The sequence below is a fragment of the Carassius auratus genome, unplaced genomic scaffold, assembly GCF_003368295.1.
Source record: "Carassius auratus strain Wakin unplaced genomic scaffold, ASM336829v1 scaf_tig00217424, whole genome shotgun sequence".
Lineage (NCBI taxonomy): Eukaryota > Metazoa > Chordata > Actinopteri > Cypriniformes > Cyprinidae > Carassius > Carassius auratus.
Window position 1 is genome coordinate 43,428 of NW_020529063.1, and position 19,061 is coordinate 62,488.

The window sequence follows — 19,061 nt, forward strand, 5'->3', positions numbered from 1 at the left end:
TAAAAGTTAGGCTGTTAATATAATATAGAGAAAGATCATTCTAAATTATTTTTACTATATTAAAACGCATTAAATTTTTACATTCGTTGGTCGAAGTTTTCAGATTGTCACTTCGGAGCATGTTCGTGACTCGGTTGATTCAGATCGGCACTTCGGAGCCTGTTCGCGACTTGGTTGATTCAGATCGGCACTTCGGAGCATGTTCGCGACTCGGTTGATTCAGATCGGCACTTCGGAGCATGTTCGCGACTCGGTTGATTCAGATCGGCACTTCGGAGCATGTTCGCGTCTCGGTTGATTCAGATCGACACTTCGGAGCATGTTCGCGACTCGGTTGATTCAGATCGGCACTTCGGAGCATTTTCGCGACTCGGTTGATTCAGATCGGCACTTCGGAGCATGTTCGCGACTCCGTTGATTCAGATTGAGACTCCGGGGACTGTTTGTGAATTTTTTTTTTTTTTTTTTTTTTTTATTCAGATCTGTACTTCGAAGCAAGAAGTGTTTGTCAAACAGTTAATTAGTGATAACTGAATATTTGGGCCTGAGGCTTTTTTTTCTAACCTGTCGATTTGATTTGTAAATGATTTCAATGACAGGAAGTTGCATGTGTTGTGTTTTATGAATTGTGGATGGATTTATCAACTGAGAAATAAAGTTGAACAGAAATGATCATGAACTCTTAAAGATGATGATGAAAAGAAAAGGTAATATTGCATATAAAATTATATCCAAGTATGAACTAACTTGCGCAATACTTTAAATATTCTTACTCTACCCTAAATCAGTGAAAATGTTTGGCTCAGTTTACAGAAAGTGTACGTCACACATCATTTCATTATTATGCAACATAGTTTTCTCCTCAGGTGAGTATTTAACATCTTTATTCTTGTGGGGATTAGTGTGTAAGTGTTATACACACACACACACACACACACACACACACACACAAACACACACCGGTCAGAGTTTGGGATCAGATTGATTTTTTATGTGTTGTTGTTGTTGTTGTTTTTACAGGAGTTCACTCATCAAAACAGCATTTATTTGATCAAAAATACAGGAAAAAAAGTGAAATATTATTATGAAGTAAAACAACTTTTTTATTTTAATATGCATTAAAATCTATTTTATTTCTGTGATTGTGAGCATCATTCCTCCAGTCTTCAGTGTCACATGATCTTCACAAATCAGAATATTATGATGATTTATTATCAGAGTTGTGCTGCTGAAACTGTGATACTTTGAAAGTATCTCTTCTAACAGGATTCTTTGATCAAAGAAATGTTAAAAAGAAAAGCATTTATTTAAAATAGAAGTATTTTCTAACAATAAACAATAGAGTTTAACAGTTTATAACTCTTTTAGGGTGTATTAAATTGATAAGAAGTGAAATCAAAGATTAATATTGTTAGAAGAGATTTATATTTTTAATAAACGCTGTTCTTTAAAAAAAAAAGTATACATCGAAGAATCCTTAAAAAGATTCCAAAATAATATTTGGCATCACAACTATTAATAATTCTAATAATAAATCATCATATTAGACTGATTTCTGAAGATCATGTGACACTGAAGACTGGAGGAATGATGCTGAAAATACAGCTGCACATCACAGTAATAAATTATATTTTAAAGGATATTAAAATATAAACCATTATTTTATATATTTTATTTTGATAATTTTTAATTATTACTGAAATACAACCATTTTTGTATCAAACAGTTCAATGAACAATAATAAATGAATTACCTGAAGCTGACAATGAAGTAAATGTATAATAATTAGCAAAGATGATTAATTTAGCGCTGTAAAAGCGCGTGTGAGGGGCGGAGACGCGCCGCGGAGCGTCAGACGCGCGTGAGGACCAAACACAGCAGAACGGTAGGAAACTTCACTCCTCTTATCATTTCTCTTTTACTATAGCGATTTATTTTTAGATATGTGGTCTGAGTCTTTCATAGAGTTGTAGAGTTATTAGAGAAATAGAGTTATTTTTTACATTCTTTGGTCGAAGTTTTCAGATCGGGACTTCGGAGCCTGTTCGCGACTCGGTTGATTCAGATCGGCACTTCGGAGCATGTTCGCGACTCGGTTGATTCAGATCGGCACTTCGGAGCATGTTCGCGACTTGGTTGATTCAGATCGGCACTTCGGAGCATGTTCGCGACTCGGTTGATTCAGATCGGCACTTCGGAGCATTTTCGCGACTCGGTTGATTCAGATCGGCACTTCTGAGCATGTTCGCGACTCCGTTGATTCAGATTGAGACTCCGGGGACTGTTTGTGAATTTTTTTTTTTTTTTTTTTTTTTTATTCAGATCTGTACTTCGAAGCAAGAAGTGTTTGTCAAGCAGTTAATTAGTGATAACTGAATATTTGGGCCTGAGGCTTTTTTTTCTAACCTGTCGATTTGATTTTTAAATGATTTCAATGACAGGAAGTTGCATGTGTTGTGTTTTATGAATTGTGGATGGATTTATCAACTGAGAAATAAAGTTGAACAGAAATGATCATGAACTCTTAAAGATGATGATGAAAAGAAAAGGTAATATTGCATATAAAATTATATCCAAGTATGAACTAACTTGCGCAATACTGTAAATATTCTTACTCTACCCTAAATCAGTGAAAATGTTTGGCTCAGTTTACGGAAAGTGTACGTCACACATCCTTTCATTATTATGCAACATAGTTTTCTCCTCAGATGAGTATTTAACATCTTTATTCTTATGGGGATTAGTGTGTAAGTGCTATACACAAACACACACACACACACCGGTCAGAGTTTGGGATCAGATTGATTTTTTATGTGTTGTTGTTGTTGTTGTTGTTGTTTTTACAGGAGTTTACTCATCAAAACTGCATTTATTTGATCAAAAATACAGGAAAAAAGTGAAATATTATTATGAAGTAAAACAACTTTTTTTATTTTAATATACATTAAAATCTATTTTATTTCTGTGATTGTCAGCATCATTCCTCCAGTCTTCAGTGTCACATGATCTTCACAAATCAGAATGATATGATGATTTATTATCAGAGTTGTGCTGCTGAAACTGTGATACTTCTTTCAGGATTCTTTGATGAATGAAATGTTAAAAAGAAGAGCATTTATTTAAAATAGAAGTCTTTTCTAACAATAAACAATAGAGTTCAAAAGTTTAGAACTCTTTTAGGATGTATTAAATTGATAAGAAGTGAAATCAAAGATTAATATTGTTAGAAGAGATTTATATTTTGAATAAACGCTGTTCTTTAAAAAAATATATATACATCGAAGAATCCGGAAAAAAGTATCGCAGATTCCAAAATAATATTTGGCATCACAACTATTAATAATTCTAATAATAAATCATCATATTAGACTGATTTCTGAAGATCATGTGACACTGAAGACTGGAGGAATGATGCCGAAAATACCGCTGCACATCACAGAAATAAATTATATTTTAAAGGATATTAAAATATAAACCATTATTTTATATATTTTATTTTGATAATTTTGAATTATTACTGAAATACAACCTTTTTTGTATCAAACAGTTCATTGAACAATAATAAATGAGTTACCTGAAGCTGACAATGAAGTAAATGTATAATAATTAGCACAGATGATTAATTTAGCGCTGTAAACGCGCGTGTGAGGGGCGGAGACGCGCCGCGGAGCGTCAGACGCGTGTGAGGACCAAACACAGCAGAACGGTATGGAAACTTCACTCCTCTTATTATTTCTCTTTTACTATAGCGATTTATTTTTAGATACGTGATCTGAGTCTTTCATAGAGTTGTTTTATAAACGCAGTAACTTTGAAATCAGCTCTGAAAGTTCCTGTCAGTGTTTAAAAACTAATTATGAATTAATAACATGTTGAATGAATTTGGTAAGAACGGTATTCTGTTTTATTTACATAAAGGTTATTAATATAGGCTGAAATATAGTGTTTTTTATAGTGTAAAGGTGAAATTATGGTGCATTGCTCTTTAAAAGTTAGGCTGTTAATATAATATAGAGAAAGATCATTATAAATTATTTTTACTATATTAAAACGCATTAAATTTTTACATTCGTTGGTCGAAGTTTTCAGATTGTCACATCGGAGTCTGTTCGCTACTCGGTTGATTCAGATCGGCACATCGGAGCATGTTCGCGACTGGGTTGATTCAGATCGGCACTTCGGAGCATGTTCGCGTCTCGGTTGATTCAGATCGACACTTCGGAGCATGTTCGCGACTCGGTTGATTCAGATCGGCACTTCGGAGCATTTTCGCGACTCGGTTGATTCAGATCGGCACTTCGGAGCATGTTCGCGACTCCGTTGATTCAGATTGAGACTCCGGGGACTGTTTGTGATTTTTTTTTTTTTTTTTTTTTTTTTTTTTTTAATTCAGATCTGTACTTCGCAGCAAGAAGTGTTTGTCAAACAGTTCATTAGTGATAACTGAATATTTGGGCCTAGGGCTTTTTTTTCTAACCTGTCGATTTGATTTTTAAATGATTTCAATGACAGGAAGTTGCATGTGTTGTGTTTTATGAATTGTGGATGGATTTATCAACTGAGAAATAAAGTTGAACAGAAATGATCATGAACTCTTAAAGATGATGATGAAAAGAAAAGGTAATATTGTATATAAAATTATATCCAAGTATGAACTAACTTGCGCAATACTTTAAATATTCTTACTCTACCCTAAATCAGTGAAAATGTTTGGCTCAGTTTACAGAAAGTGTACGTCACACATCATTTCATTATTATGCAACATAGTTTTCTCCTCAGGTGAGTATTTAACATCTTTATTCTTGTGGGGATTAGTGTGTAAGTGTTATACACACACACACACACACACACACACAAACACACACCGGTCAGAGTTTGGGATCAGATTGATTTTTTATGTGTTGTTGTTGTTGTTGTTTTTACAGGAGTTCACTCATCAAAACAGCATTTATTTGATCAAAAATACAGGAAAAAAAGTGAAATATTATTATGAAGTAAAACAACTTTTTTATTTTAATATGCATTAAAATCTATTTTATTTCTGTGATTGTGAGCATCATTCCTCCAGTCTTCAGTGTCACATGATCTTCACAAATCAGAATATTATGATGATTTATTATCAGAGTTGTGCTGCTGAAACTGTGATACTTTGAAAGTATCTCTTCTAACAGGATTCTTTGATCAAAGAAATGTTAAAAAGAAAAGCATTTATTTAAAATAGAAGTATTTTCTAACAATAAACAATAGAGTTTAACAGTTTATAACTCTTTTAGGGTGTATTAAATTGATAAGAAGTGAAATCAAAGATTAATATTGTTAGAAGAGATTTATATTTTTAATAAACGCTGTTCTTTAAAAAAAAAAGTATACATCGAAGAATCCTTAAAAAGATTCCAAAATAATATTTGGCATCACAACTATTAATAATTCTAATAATAAATCATCATATTAGACTGATTTCTGAAGATCATGTGACACTGAAGACTGGAGGAATGATGCTGAAAATACAGCTGCACATCACAGTAATAAATTATATTTTAAAGGATATTAAAATATAAACCATTATTTTATATATTTTATTTTGATAATTTTGAATTATTAGTGAAATACAACCATTTTTGTATCAAACAGTTCAATGAACAATAATAAATGAATTACCTGAAGCTGACAATGAAGTAAATGTATAATAATTAGCAAAGATGATTAATTTAGCGCTGTAAAAGCGCGTGTGAGGGGCGGAGACGCGCCGCGGAGCGTCAGACGCGCGTGAGGACCAAACACAGCAGAACGGTAGGAAACTTCACTCCTCTTATCATTTCTCTTTTACTATAGCGATTTATTTTTAGATACGTGGTCTGAGTCTTTCATAGAGTTGTAGAGTTATTAGAGAAATAGAGTTATTTTTTACATTCTTTGGTCGAAGTTTTCAGATCGGGACTTCGGAGCCTGTTCGCGACTCGGTTGATTCAGATCGGCACTTCGGAGCATGTTCGCGACTCGGTTGATTCAGATCGGCACTTCGGAGCATGTTCGCGACTTGGTTGATTCAGATCGGCACTTCGGAGCATGTTCGCGACTCGGTTGATTCAGATCGGCACTTCGGAGCATTTTCGCGACTCGGTTGATTCAGATCGGCACTTCTGAGCATGTTCGCGACTCCGTTGATTCAGATTGAGACTCCGGGGACTGTTTGTGAATTTTTTTTTTTTTATTTTTTTTATTCAGATCTGTACTTCGAAGCCAAGAAGTGTTTGTCAAGCAGTTAATTAGTGATAACTGAATATTTGGGCCTGAGGCTTTTTTTTCTAACCTGTCGATTTGATTTTTAAATGATTTCAATGACAGGAAGTTGCATGTGTTGTGTTTTATGAATTGTGGATGGATTTATCAACTGAGAAATAAAGTTGAACAGAAATGATCATGAACTCTTAAAGATGATGATGAAAAGAAAAGGTAATATTGCATATAAAATTATATCCAAGTATGAACTAACTTGCGCAATACTTTAAATATTCTTACTCTACCCTAAATCAGTGAAAATGTTTGGCTCAGTTTACAGAAAGTGTACGTCACACATCCTTTCATTATTATGCAACATAGTTTTCTCCTCAGATGAGTATTTAACATCTTTATTCTTATGGGGATTAGTGTGTAAGTGCTATACACAACACACACACACACACACCGGTCAGAGTTTGGGATCAGATTGATTTTTATGTGTGTTGTTGTTTGTTGTGTTGTTTTTACAGGAGTTTACTCATCAACTGCATTTATTTGATCAAAAATACAGGAAAAAAGTGAAATATTATTATGAAGTAAAACAACTTTTTTTATTTTAATATACATTAAAATCTATTTTATTTCTGTGATTGTCAGCATCATTCCTCCAGTCTTCAGTGTCACATGATCTTCACAAATCAGAATGAATATGATGATTTATTATCAGAGTTGTGCTGCTGAAACTGTGATACTTCTTTCAGGATTCTTTGATGAATGAAATGTTAAAAAGAAGAGCATTTATTTATACTTTAAATATTCTTACTCTACCCTAAATCAGTGAAAATGTTTGGCTCAGTTTACAGAAAGTGTACGTCACACATCCTTTCATTATTATGCAACATAGTTTTCTCCTCAGATGAGTATTTAACATCTTTATTCTTGTGGGGATTAGTGTGTAAGTGCTATACACAAAACACACACACACACACCGGTCAGAGTTTGGGATCAGATTGATTGTTATGTTTGTTGTTGTTGTTGTTGTTTTTGTGTTGTTGTTGTTGTTTTTTACAGGAGTTTACTCATCAAAACTGCATTTATTTGATCAAAAATACAGGAAAAAAGTGAAATATTATTATGAAGTAAAACAACTTTTTTATTTTAATATACATTAAAATCTATTTTATTTCTGTGATTGTGCAGCATCATTCCTCCAGTCTTCAGTGTCACATGATCTTCACAAATCAGAAATATATGATGATTATTATCAGAGTTGTGCTGCTGAAACTGTGATACTTCTCTTCAGGATTCTTTGATGAATGAAATGTTAAAAAGAAGAGCATTTATTTAAAATAGAAGTATTTTCTAACAATAAACAATAGAGTTCAAAAGTTTATAACTCTTTTAGGATGTATTAAATGATAAGAAGTGAAATCAAAGATTAATATTGTTAGAAGAGATTTATATTTTTGAATAAACGCTGTTCTTTAAAAAAAAATATATACATCGAAGAATCGGAAAAAAAGATTCCAATTCAAATAATATTTGGCATCACAAACTATTAATAATTCTAATAATAAATCATCATATTAGACTGATTTCTGAAGATCATGTGACACTGAAGACTGGAGGAATGATGCCGAAAATACAGCTGCACATCACAGAAATAAATTATATTTTAAAGGATATTAAAATATAAACCATTATTTATATATTTTATTTTGATAATTTTGAATTATTACTGAATACAACCTTTTTGTATCAAACAGTTCATTGAACAATAATAAATGAGTTACCTGAAGCTGACAATGAAGTAAATGTATAATAATTAGCACAGATGATTAATTTAGCGCTGTAAACGCGCGTGTGAGGGGCGGAGACGCGCCGCGGAGCGTCAGACGCGCGTGAGGACCAAACACAGCAGAACGGTATGGAAACTTCACTCCCTCTTTATTATTTCTCTTTTACTATAGCGATTTATTTTTAGATACGTGATCTGAGTCTTTCATAGAGTTGTTTTATAAACGCAGTAACTTTGAAATCAGCTCTGAAAGTTCCTGTCAGTGTTTAAAAACTAATTATGATTTAATAACATGTTGAATGAATTTGGTAAGAACGGTATTCTGTTTTATTTACCATAGAGGTTATTAATATAGGCTGAAATATAGTGTTTTTTATAGTGTAAAGGTTGAAATTATGGTGCATTGCTCTTTAAAAGTTAGGCTGTTAATATAATATAGAGAAAGATCATTATAAATTATTTTTACTATATTAAAACGCATTAAATTTTTACATTCGTTGGTCGAAGTTTTCAGATTGTCACATCGGAGTCTGTTCGCTACTCGGTTGATTCAGATCGGCACATCGGAGCATGTTCGCGACTGGGTTGATTCAGATCGGCACTTCGGAGCATGTTCGCGTCTCGGTTGATTCAGATCGACACTTCGGAGCATGTTCGCGACTCGGTTGATTCAGATCGGCACTTCGGAGCATTTTTCGCGACTCGGTTGATTCAGATCGGCACTTCGGAGCATTTTCGCGACTCCGTTGATTCAGATTGAGACTCCGGGGACTGTTTGTGATTTTTTTTTTTTTTTTTTTAATTCAGATCTGTACTTCGCAGCAAGAAGTGTTTGTCAAACAGTTCATTAGTGATAACTGAATATTTGGGCCTGAGGCTTTTTTTTCTAACCTGTCGATTTGATTTTTTAAATGATTTCAATGACAGGAAGTTGCATGTGTTGTGTTTTATGAATTGTGGAATGGATTTATCAACTGAGAAATAAAGTTGAACAGAAATGATCATGAACTCTTAAAGATGATGATGAAAAGAAAAGGTAATATTGCATATAAAATTATATCCAAGTATGAACTAACTTGCGCAATACTGTAAATATTCTTACTCTACCCTAAATCAGTGAAAATGTTGGGCTCAGTTTACAGAAAGTGTACGTCACACATCCTTTCATTATTATGCAACATAGTTTCTCCTCAGATGAGTATTTAACATCTTTATTCTTATGGGATTAGTGTGTAAGTGCTATACACAAACACACACACACACACCGGTCAGAGTTTGGGATCAGATTGATTTTTTATGTGTTGTTGTTGTTGTTGTTGTTGTTTTTACAGGAGTTTACTCATCAAAACTGCATTTATTTGATCAAAAATACAGGAAAAAAGTGAAATATTATTATGAAGTAAAACAACTTTTTTAATTTTAATATACATTAAAATCTATTTTATTTCTGGGATTGTCAGCATCATTCCTCCAGTCTTCAGTGTCACATGATCTTCACAAATCAGAATGATATGATGATTTATTATCAGAGTTGTGCTGCTGAAACTGTGATACTTCTTCAGGATTCTTTGATGAATGAAATGTTAAAAAGAAGAGCATTTATTTAAAATAGAAGTCTTTTCTAACAATAAACAATATAGTTCAAAAGTTTATAACTCTTTTAGGATGTATTAAATTGATAAGAAGTGAAATCAAAGATTAATATTGTTAGAAGAGATTTATATTTTGAATAAACGCTGTTCTTTAAAAAAGTATATATACATCGAAGAATCCGGAAAAAAAGTATCGCAGATTCCAAAATAATATTTGGCATCACAACTATTAATAATTCTAATAATAAATCATCATATTAGACTGATTTCTGAAGATCATGTGACACTGAAGACTGGAGGAATGATGCCGAAAATACAGCTGCACATCACAGAAATAAATTATATTTTAAAGGATATTAAAATATAAACCATTATTTTATATATTTTATTTTGATAATTTGAATTATTACTGAAATACAACCTTTTTTGTATCAAACAGTTCATTGAACAATAATAAATGAGTTACCTGAAGCTGACAATGAAGTAAATGGTATAATAATTAGCACAGATGATTAATTTAGCGCTGTAAACGCGCGTGTGAGGGGCGGAGACGCGCCGCGGAGCGTCAGACGCGCGTGAGGACCAAACACAGCAGAACGGTATGGAAACTTCACTCCTCTTATTATTTCTCTTTTACTATAGCCGATTTATTTTTAGATACGTGATCTGAGTCTTTCATAGAGTTGTTTTATAAACGCAGTAACTTTGAAATCAGCTCTGAAAGTTCCTGTCAGTGTTTAAAAACTAATTATGATTTAATAACATGTTGAATGAATTTGGTAGAACGGTATTCTGTTTTATTTACATAGAGGTTATTAATATAGGCTGAAATATAGTGTTTTTTATAGTGTAAAGGTGAAATTATGGTGCATTCCTCGTTAAAAGTTAGGCTGTTAATATAATATAGAGAAAGATCATTTCTAAATTATTTTACTATATTAAAACGCATTAAATTTTTACATTCGTTGGTCGAAGTTTTCAGATTGTCACATCGGAGTCTGTTCGCTACTCGGTTGATTCAGATCGGCACATCGGAGCATGTTCGCGACTGGGTTGATTCAGATCGGCACTTCGGAGCATGTTCGTGACTCGGTTGATTCAGATCGGCACTTCGGAGCCTGTTCGCTACTCGGTTGATTCAGATCGGCACTTCGGAGCATGTTCGCGACTCGGTTGATTCAGATCGGCACATCGGAGCATGTTCGCGACTAGGTTGATTCAGATCGGCACTTCGGAGCATGTTCGCGACTCGGTTGATTCAGATCGGCACTTCGGAGCCTGTTCGCGACTCGGTTGATTCAGATCGGCACTTCGGAGCATGTTCGCGACTCGGTTGATTCAGATCGGCACTTCGGAGCATGTTCGCGACTCGGTTGATTCAGATCGACACTTCGGAGCATGTTTCGTGACTCGGTTGATTCAGATCGGCACTTCGGAGCATGTTCGTGACTCCGTTGATTCAGATTGAGACTCCGGGGACTGTTTGTGATTTTTTTTTTTTAATTCAGATCTGTACTTCGAAGCAAGAAGTGTTTGTCAAACAGTTCATTAGTGATAACTGAATATTTGGGCCTGGGGCTTTTTTTTTCTAACCTGTCGATTTGATTTTTAAATGATTTCAATGACAGGAAGTTGCATGCGTTGTGTTTTATGAATTGTGGATGGATTTATCAACTGAGAAATAAAGATGAACAGAAATGATCATGAACTCTTAAAGATGATGATGAAAAGAGAAGGTAATATTGCATATAAAATTATATCCAAGTATGAACTAACTTGCGCAATACTTTAAATATTCTTACTCTACCCTAAATCAGTTAAAATGTTTGGCTCAGTTTACAGAAAGTGTACGTCACTCATCCTTTCATTATTATGCAACATAGACTTCTCCTCAGATGAGTATTTAACATCTTTATTCTTGTGGGGATTAGTGTGTAAGTGCTATACACACACACTGGTCAGAGTTTGGGATCAGATTGATTTTTTATGTGTTGTTGTTGTTTTTACAGGAGTTTACTCATCAAAACTGCATTTATTTGTGTCAGAAAGACCATAGGAACGGAAATTAAGAAACTGTTTCTGACGGACTGATATTGTAGTTGCTACTTCCAGTAGACTGATGCAATAGCCAGCTCCAGACGTGCGATCTCCATTATTGTTAAATGTTGTGCGTTCATGCAAACAAATGTGAGTAATCATGTAAATATTTAATTAACACTTTGTAGTTATAATTGTGAATGTCTGGCGATCTGTGGAATGTTTAGATATGTGTAATGACGATGGCGATTTGACCGCAAATAGGCGCTAATTTCCATAAGACGCGTTAGTCTGATCACATTGAACACACCTGTTGTTGTATTTCATGCTGCGTCATGCCTTGTATTGGAGTTTACATATATAATATTCATATATTATCTGATAGTTAAATATTCGTTTGTGATGAGTGATTTAATCAGTTATTGATATTTTGTGAGTTAATTTGCAGTGAATATATACAGATGTTGTATTCATATTGTATTCTCTTTTATCTGTTTAACAGACCACACACACAACACAATAACCTATGTCAAATACTGCCATTTGATCCATCACATCTTCAGATGATGTTGTAAGGGATATCACTGCTTACCTGAAAGTACTATTAAAGAAAAGCTTGAAAGGATTCACATCGACCATGCCTGATTCTCTAACCAGAATCAATGTCCATATTTGTCCGCCAGTAGAACTGAAAATTTAATAAGGTTGACAGAGGTGGTAATCTGCAACAAATTGGTCCTTCGAGCCGGATACTGGCAACAGCAAACAATATGGACACTGCAGCTAGTGATGCAGTGGAGCCTGTGGCCAGACCCAAGAGACAAAGTAAACCACCTTCACATCTGAGTGACTATGAGGTTGGCTACATACCTCCAGTGGACCCTCCTCCAATCTCTTCTTCTCGCTGTCACAGCCAACATAAGAGCCAATCGAGGAAAACGTCCCACAGTAAAGCCAGCTCTCATTCCAGATCCAGTGGTCATTCCATTATCTCTGGTGTGCAAGCTACTTCTGCACTCACAAGCAGTCAGGCAGCCATGGTGGATGAGAGAATCAAGCAGAGGCAGTATGACAACTAACGTCAGCAGATAGAGGAGGACACGTTGGCAGAAATAGAATATCAGAGGCTGCAAACACAAGCTAAAGAGGCTCAACGTGTTCAGGAAGAGGCTCTCATGGCAAAGGAAGCACTAACTAACCAATTAGAACGACAACGTAAGCTAAAAAAGGCAGAGACTGACCTAGAAGTGGCCAAACTGGTGAATTCTTTGCTCAGCCAAAATTTGAGTGTGGACGATGCAAGTTCTGAAGGATCCCCAGACACAACTGTGCCACCACCACAGTCACTTCATGCCAGCCCAGTCCAGTCTCATGTATCTCCGCAATCTCCCAGCCCTGTATTTTCCATGATGCAAGCAAAGCAGACTGTCTCAGAGGCACAGAGCACATCAAGGGGACCATGCATAGTTCAGTCACTCAAAACTCCTCCATTGACATTACAAGCAACTATGCCATTACTGGTTCCAGCTTACACCGCACATCCATTGTCCGCATGTACAGTCACTCAAACCCAAGGAAGATCACAAGTAGCACATTATGAGGAGAATATGTCACATGTCTTGCAGCAGCCAAGCCCAGTCTCAATACCACTACCTCCATTCTGCCCTGTGCAACAAGCAGCGACTCAGCTTGCGACACCATACACAGGTAGTGTTCTGATATCACAGACTAGACCTCCTGTTGCACCCATTGCATCAACCTCACATGTGAATACTCCATTACAAAGGCAATCAGCCCCTCTTATGAGTCAGAATCAGGCCTATTCCAACCACTCATCATAGAGCACCTCTCTTATCTAACACACCTATCTGCCCTCAACCATATTCACCTCTACCTGTTCCTCAAGCTGGTTACATACCTCAACCCGGGACAGAACTTCTGATGGCAGCAGCCTATGGCATTCCTCGCCCCACACTACCAGTGTTTGAGAGTGGCACTGAAAGTGACTTTGCTTTGTTGAAGTTGGCCTTAGATAATCTCTTAAGTCACCATACTCACATCAGCAAGCAGTACAAATACCAAGTGTTGCTGAGTCACCTGAAATTTGCTAGTGCCCAACAACTGGCTAAAGCATATATGCACCACCCACAGCCATACACCACAGCCTTGCAAGCTTTGCAGGAGAAGTATGGCCAGCCCAGACAGCTTGTGCAATCTGAGTTAGGTGCAATCATGAGTACACCACCCCTTAAAATGGGTGATTCCAATGTATTTGACTCATTCGCCTTATCTGTCCAGTCCCTAGTAGGCATGCTGAGAACACTGGAAGGTCAAAACGGGTATGAGCTCATGTGTGGTTCTGACGTAGACCGCCTTCTGAGTAAACTGCCACCTGCTTACCGAGACAGCTTCGTAGAATACTGCCTGAGTCATGGAATTCTACAAACTGGTACAGACAGAACCTATACTCTCCCCGACTTAGCATCCTGGTTACAAACGAAGTCACAAGCTAAACGTATCTCAAGCCGAGCAGCCGCTGAATTTCAGTTCCGACACTACAAAGTTATCTGGGAAGAGTAAATACACTCCATATCATCGAGAGCGTTCAACACCTATACTTCTGACATCAGAGAAATCTGTCAAGCCTTTTGCACCGGCACAAGTAAAAGTCATTTCCAAGCCAAAGCCCTATTGTCCTCATTGCGACAACCAAGATCACTATCTCAACTCCTGTGATAAATTCAAAAGGCTGACCACTGCACAGATCATCACCTGGATCGCAGAGGGCAAACGCTGTTGGAAGTGTGGTCGGAATCATTCAGCTGACTCCTGTAACCTCAAGCGACCGTGTAAAATCTGCAAAGAGCTTCACCTTACCGTGCTGCATGACTCAATTAATGACACCTCCAGAGCAGTGCTTATGGTAAGCCTACCATCGACACAGATCCATCTAGATAGACCCAACCGCTCACAGAAAGTCATGCTTAAAGTAGTCAGAGTCCTCTTGCACAATGGTGGCCAAACCATGGAAGCTCACGCTGTCTTAGATGACGGCTCTGAAAGAACTATCGTCCTTCCCCAAGTGGTTCAACAGCTCAGGCTAAATGGAGCTCCAGAAGTTCTTCCCTTGCAGACAATCCACCAGAGCCATACCAAACTTGATGGGTCCACAGTAACCTTTGAGGTGTCTTCTCTCACCAAACCTACTGAGAGGTATGTGATTCGAAATGCCTTTACTGCCTCTGGTTTAAGCCTTGCTGAACATACTTACCCTGTGGCAGCACTCCAGAAAGCATATCGCCACTTGAGAGGTCTACCCTTACAGCCAGTTGACAACGTCAAACCCTTACTCCTCATAGGGTCTGATATGCCACACCTCCTGATGCCAGTTCAGCCAGTGCAAAGAGGAGCAGAGAGCAGCCCCATTTGCCATATGTACCAAGCTTGGTTGGGTACTCCAAGGCCCAATGTGTCCAATTCAGCCCCCTAAAGGTCTGCAACAATGTTTGCATATTATGACAGCCCCAACACGTGACGAGCTGTATCAGCATGTTGAGCGCTTGTGGCAAGTTGACACTGTTCCATACAATGAAAAAGGGTGATGATAAGATCGAAACAAGACCAACAGTGCTATAACCTTTTGCAGACTGCCACTGTCAGAGTGAACGTGGATGGTGTCCTGCGGTATGATACTCCACTGCTGAGGCGCACTCCTATCACTTTGCTTAACGCAGGGATGGAGTCTGTGCTCCCCAGCTTAAGAAACATTGAGAGAAAACTGGCCTAGAATCCTGAGCAAGCACAAGTTTACTGTTCTGAGATTCAAAAGCTTGAATCAGCAGGCTACATTGCTAAGATAGCACCAGATGAGGTAGACAAGTCCACAGAGTCGTGGTTCATTCCCCACCACATAGTGCACCACAATGGAAAGGATCGAATAGTCTACAACTGTTCCTTCCAGTACCATGGTCAGAGCTTGAATGAACAACTCCTTCCAGGGCCAACACTTGGGCCATCTCTGTTGGGCGTGATATTGAGGTTCCGGGCAACATGCAGTTGCAGTGAGCAGGGACATAAAAGGCATGTTCCACCAAGTACGTTTATTACCTGGTGACAAATCGTTACTGCGATTCATCTGGAGGAACATGAACCAGGAAGCTCACACAGACATTTACGAGTGGCAAAGTACTTCCCTTCGGTACGACCTGCAGCCCATGCTGCGCCACTTATGCTCTTCAGTATCATGCCCAAGAATACCATGACATACGACATACCATGGCTGGATTAGTTGACATTGTGGAGACCTCATTCTATGTGGATAACTGTCTTCACAGTACCCCCGATCAAGGTGAATATATACGGAGGCCAAGGCCATAATAGATGGATTGCGTCAGTCCTTGCTACAGGGAGGCCTTTGAAATCCGACAATGGGCATCCAATGTGCCATCCATTCTCCGGCACCTCCCATCGGAAGCCAGATCAGCTAGTAGTGAGTTGCTGGTTGTCTCAGAGTAGTACTGACCTGCAAGAACTTACACTCGGCTTACAATGGAATTTCCTCGACGACACCCTTGGGTATAGGAAACCGTGTAGCAGAACTTGCTCAGCCCACTATGAGGAACCTGTATAAGACTTTGGCAAGCCAATATGACCCCTTGGGGTTCATCCTTCCCTTCAACACGAGGGCAAAGACTCTGATCCAGGATCTCTGGAAACACAACCTAAGCTGGGATGACCCTATTGAACCCATACATCTGCGTGAGAAATGGTCCACATGGATTGCAGAGCTTTCCAGTATCACCAAACTACAATTCCCTCGACCTTATGCTCCTGGCAAGTCCGACACTCCTTCCACTGTCAGAGAGTTACATGTCTTTGCGACGCCTCAGAGAGGGTATATGGATCTGTCGCCTACCTTCAGGTCACCGACGGGAGTGATGAAGTCCATGTCACCTTTGTCCTTGCTCGATCGAGAGTGGCCCCTAGGAAGTGTCTATCTATGCCCCGCCTGGAGTTGTGTGCGGCGCTCTCTGGAGCTCAGATGGCCAAAGTCATACAGACTGAACTTACCATTCCCATACACCAAGTCACATACTGGACCGATTCAACCACGGTGCTGCATTGGTTAAAATCAGAATCTTGCTGATACAAAGTCTTTGTGGGGTCCAGAGTAGCCGAGATCCAGACATTGACAGATGTTTCCAGATGGCGGTATGTTGACTCCGCTAGAAATCCCGCTGACCACATCACCAGGGGTCTTACTTTAGCGGAACTAGCTTGCCCCCACCAATGGAGATCTGGTCCTTCCTTCCTGACTCAACCACAGAATAAGTGGCCAGCATTACCCAGTACAGATCTGAACCAGAACTGAGTGAGATGAAAAGAGCATCCTTTGTTGGAGCAATCACAGTTGTTCCCAGTCCAGTGCCTTTAGACATCAGTCAATTCAGAACCTGGAAGGAGCTACTTCAAGCAACTGTGGAGTCCTGTGATGGGGCGGCCAACTCTGACCAATTCTTCTGAAGCCTCAAGGTATATACAGGCAGAGAAGCTCCTCTTAGCACAGGCACAGCTTGATTCATTTCCAGAAGAATTGCAGGGCTTTGAAAGCTGGATTAATTCATCTCGACAGACAGCCGATTGGAGTCTCTCGCTCCAGAATATGACAAAGATACTGGTCTTATCAGAGTGGGAGGACGACTTCGTCGTATTGAAACCCTGCCTCCTGATGTCATTCACCCTATTGTTCTAGACCCTCAACATCAGGTCACAAAGTTGCTCATCCAAGACATAGATCAACAGCTCAATCATCCTGGTGCAGAACGAGTACTAGCGGAGCTACGGCGTCGATATTGGGTGCTTAGAGGCCGTGAAGCTGTGCGCAGACACCAACATTTCTGTCAGGATTGCCAATTTTGGCGCTCCAAGCCACAGAACCCAAAGATGGCTGACCTTCCACCATGCAGGCTACGTCTGTTCAAGCCACCATTCTTCTCCACTGGCGTAGACTGCTTCGGGCCCTTTCAGGTGAAGATAGGTCGACGTCATGAAAAGAGATGGGGGATCTTATATAAGTGCTTGACAACCAGATGTTTACATCTTGATCTCCTTGAACACCTAGACACAGACGCTTTTCTCCTGTCATTACGACGCTTTATAGCCCGCAGAGGGAAGCCCTTTGAGATATTATGTGACAACGGCACCAACTTCACTGGAGGTGATCATGAGTTAAGAGAATCCTTTAGTCAAATGACACCTGAACTTCAGACACAACTGGCTAAACAACAGATCCAGTTTCGCCATATCCCACCGAGCGCCCCTCACTTTGGCGGTACATGGGAGCGAGAGGTGAAGTCAGTTAAGACTGCTTTACGAGTCATTTTACGGGAACAATCCGTGCCTGAATCTGTGCTGCAAACATTACTAGTGGAAGTAGAGGGCATACTCAATTCCAAGCCACTTGGCTATGTTTCGTCGGACATTGCAGACCCGGACCCTGTGACCCCGAACATGTTACTCATGGGACGCCGTGATGCCTCCTTACCACAAGTCCTTTATGACTCCAACGAGCTCTTGGGCAAACGCAGGTGGCGACATAGCCAGGTATTGGCTGATCAGTTCTGGACTGCTTTCATACGCAGCTATCTACCAGAACTACAGGGCAGACAGAAATGGACATCGGATGGCAAAGGGTTGGCAGTAGGACAAGTGGTGCTCCTAATTGACCATCAACTCCCACGAGCACTATGGCCTGTGGGTACCGTGACAGAGACCTATGCAGGAGCAGACAAGAGGATTCGGACAGCTAAAGTCAAAGTCAAGGACAAAACATATCTGCGTCCTGTTGTGAAACTGATTCCACTTCTCCAAAGAGGGATGGGGATAAAGACACTTTGGATGGCCTTTCTTAAGGGCTACAATTAGCCTGCGGGTAATTGGGGGCGGCAATGTCAGAAAGACCATAGGAACGGAAATTAAGAAACTGTTTCTGACGGACTGATATTGTAGTTGCTACTTCCAGTAGACTGATGCAATAGCCAGCTCCAGACGTGCGATCTCCATTATTGTTCAATGTTGTGCGTTCATGCAAACAAATGTGAGTAATCATGTAAATATTTAATTAACACTTTGTAGTTATAATTGTGAATGTCTGGCGATCTGTGGAATGTTTAGATATGTGTAATGACGATCGCGATTTGACCGCAAATAGGCGCTAATTTCCATAAGACGCGTTAGTCTGATCACACCTGTTGTTGTATTTCATGCTGCGTCATGCCTTGTATTGGAGTTTACATATATAATATTCATATATTATCTGATAGTTAAATATTCGTTTGTGATGAGTGATTTAATCAGTTATTGATATTTTGTGAGTTAATTTGCAGTGAATATATACAGATGTTGTATTCATATTG

At 38.5% G+C, this 19,061-nt stretch overlaps 1 long non-coding RNA gene across 1 annotated transcript in view; it reads left to right on the forward strand.

Annotated features, from left to right (window-relative positions):
- Window positions 1-12,580, forward strand: part of LOC113100950 (uncharacterized) — a 30,225-nt gene extending 17,645 nt beyond the window's left edge. Inside the window, exon 2 of the long non-coding RNA XR_003289861.1 lies at window positions 12,351-12,580. This is a non-coding gene — a long non-coding RNA (uncharacterized LOC113100950). The remainder of the gene's footprint in view (window positions 1-12,350) is intronic.
- The last annotated feature ends 6,481 nt before the right edge of the window (window positions 12,581-19,061 follow it).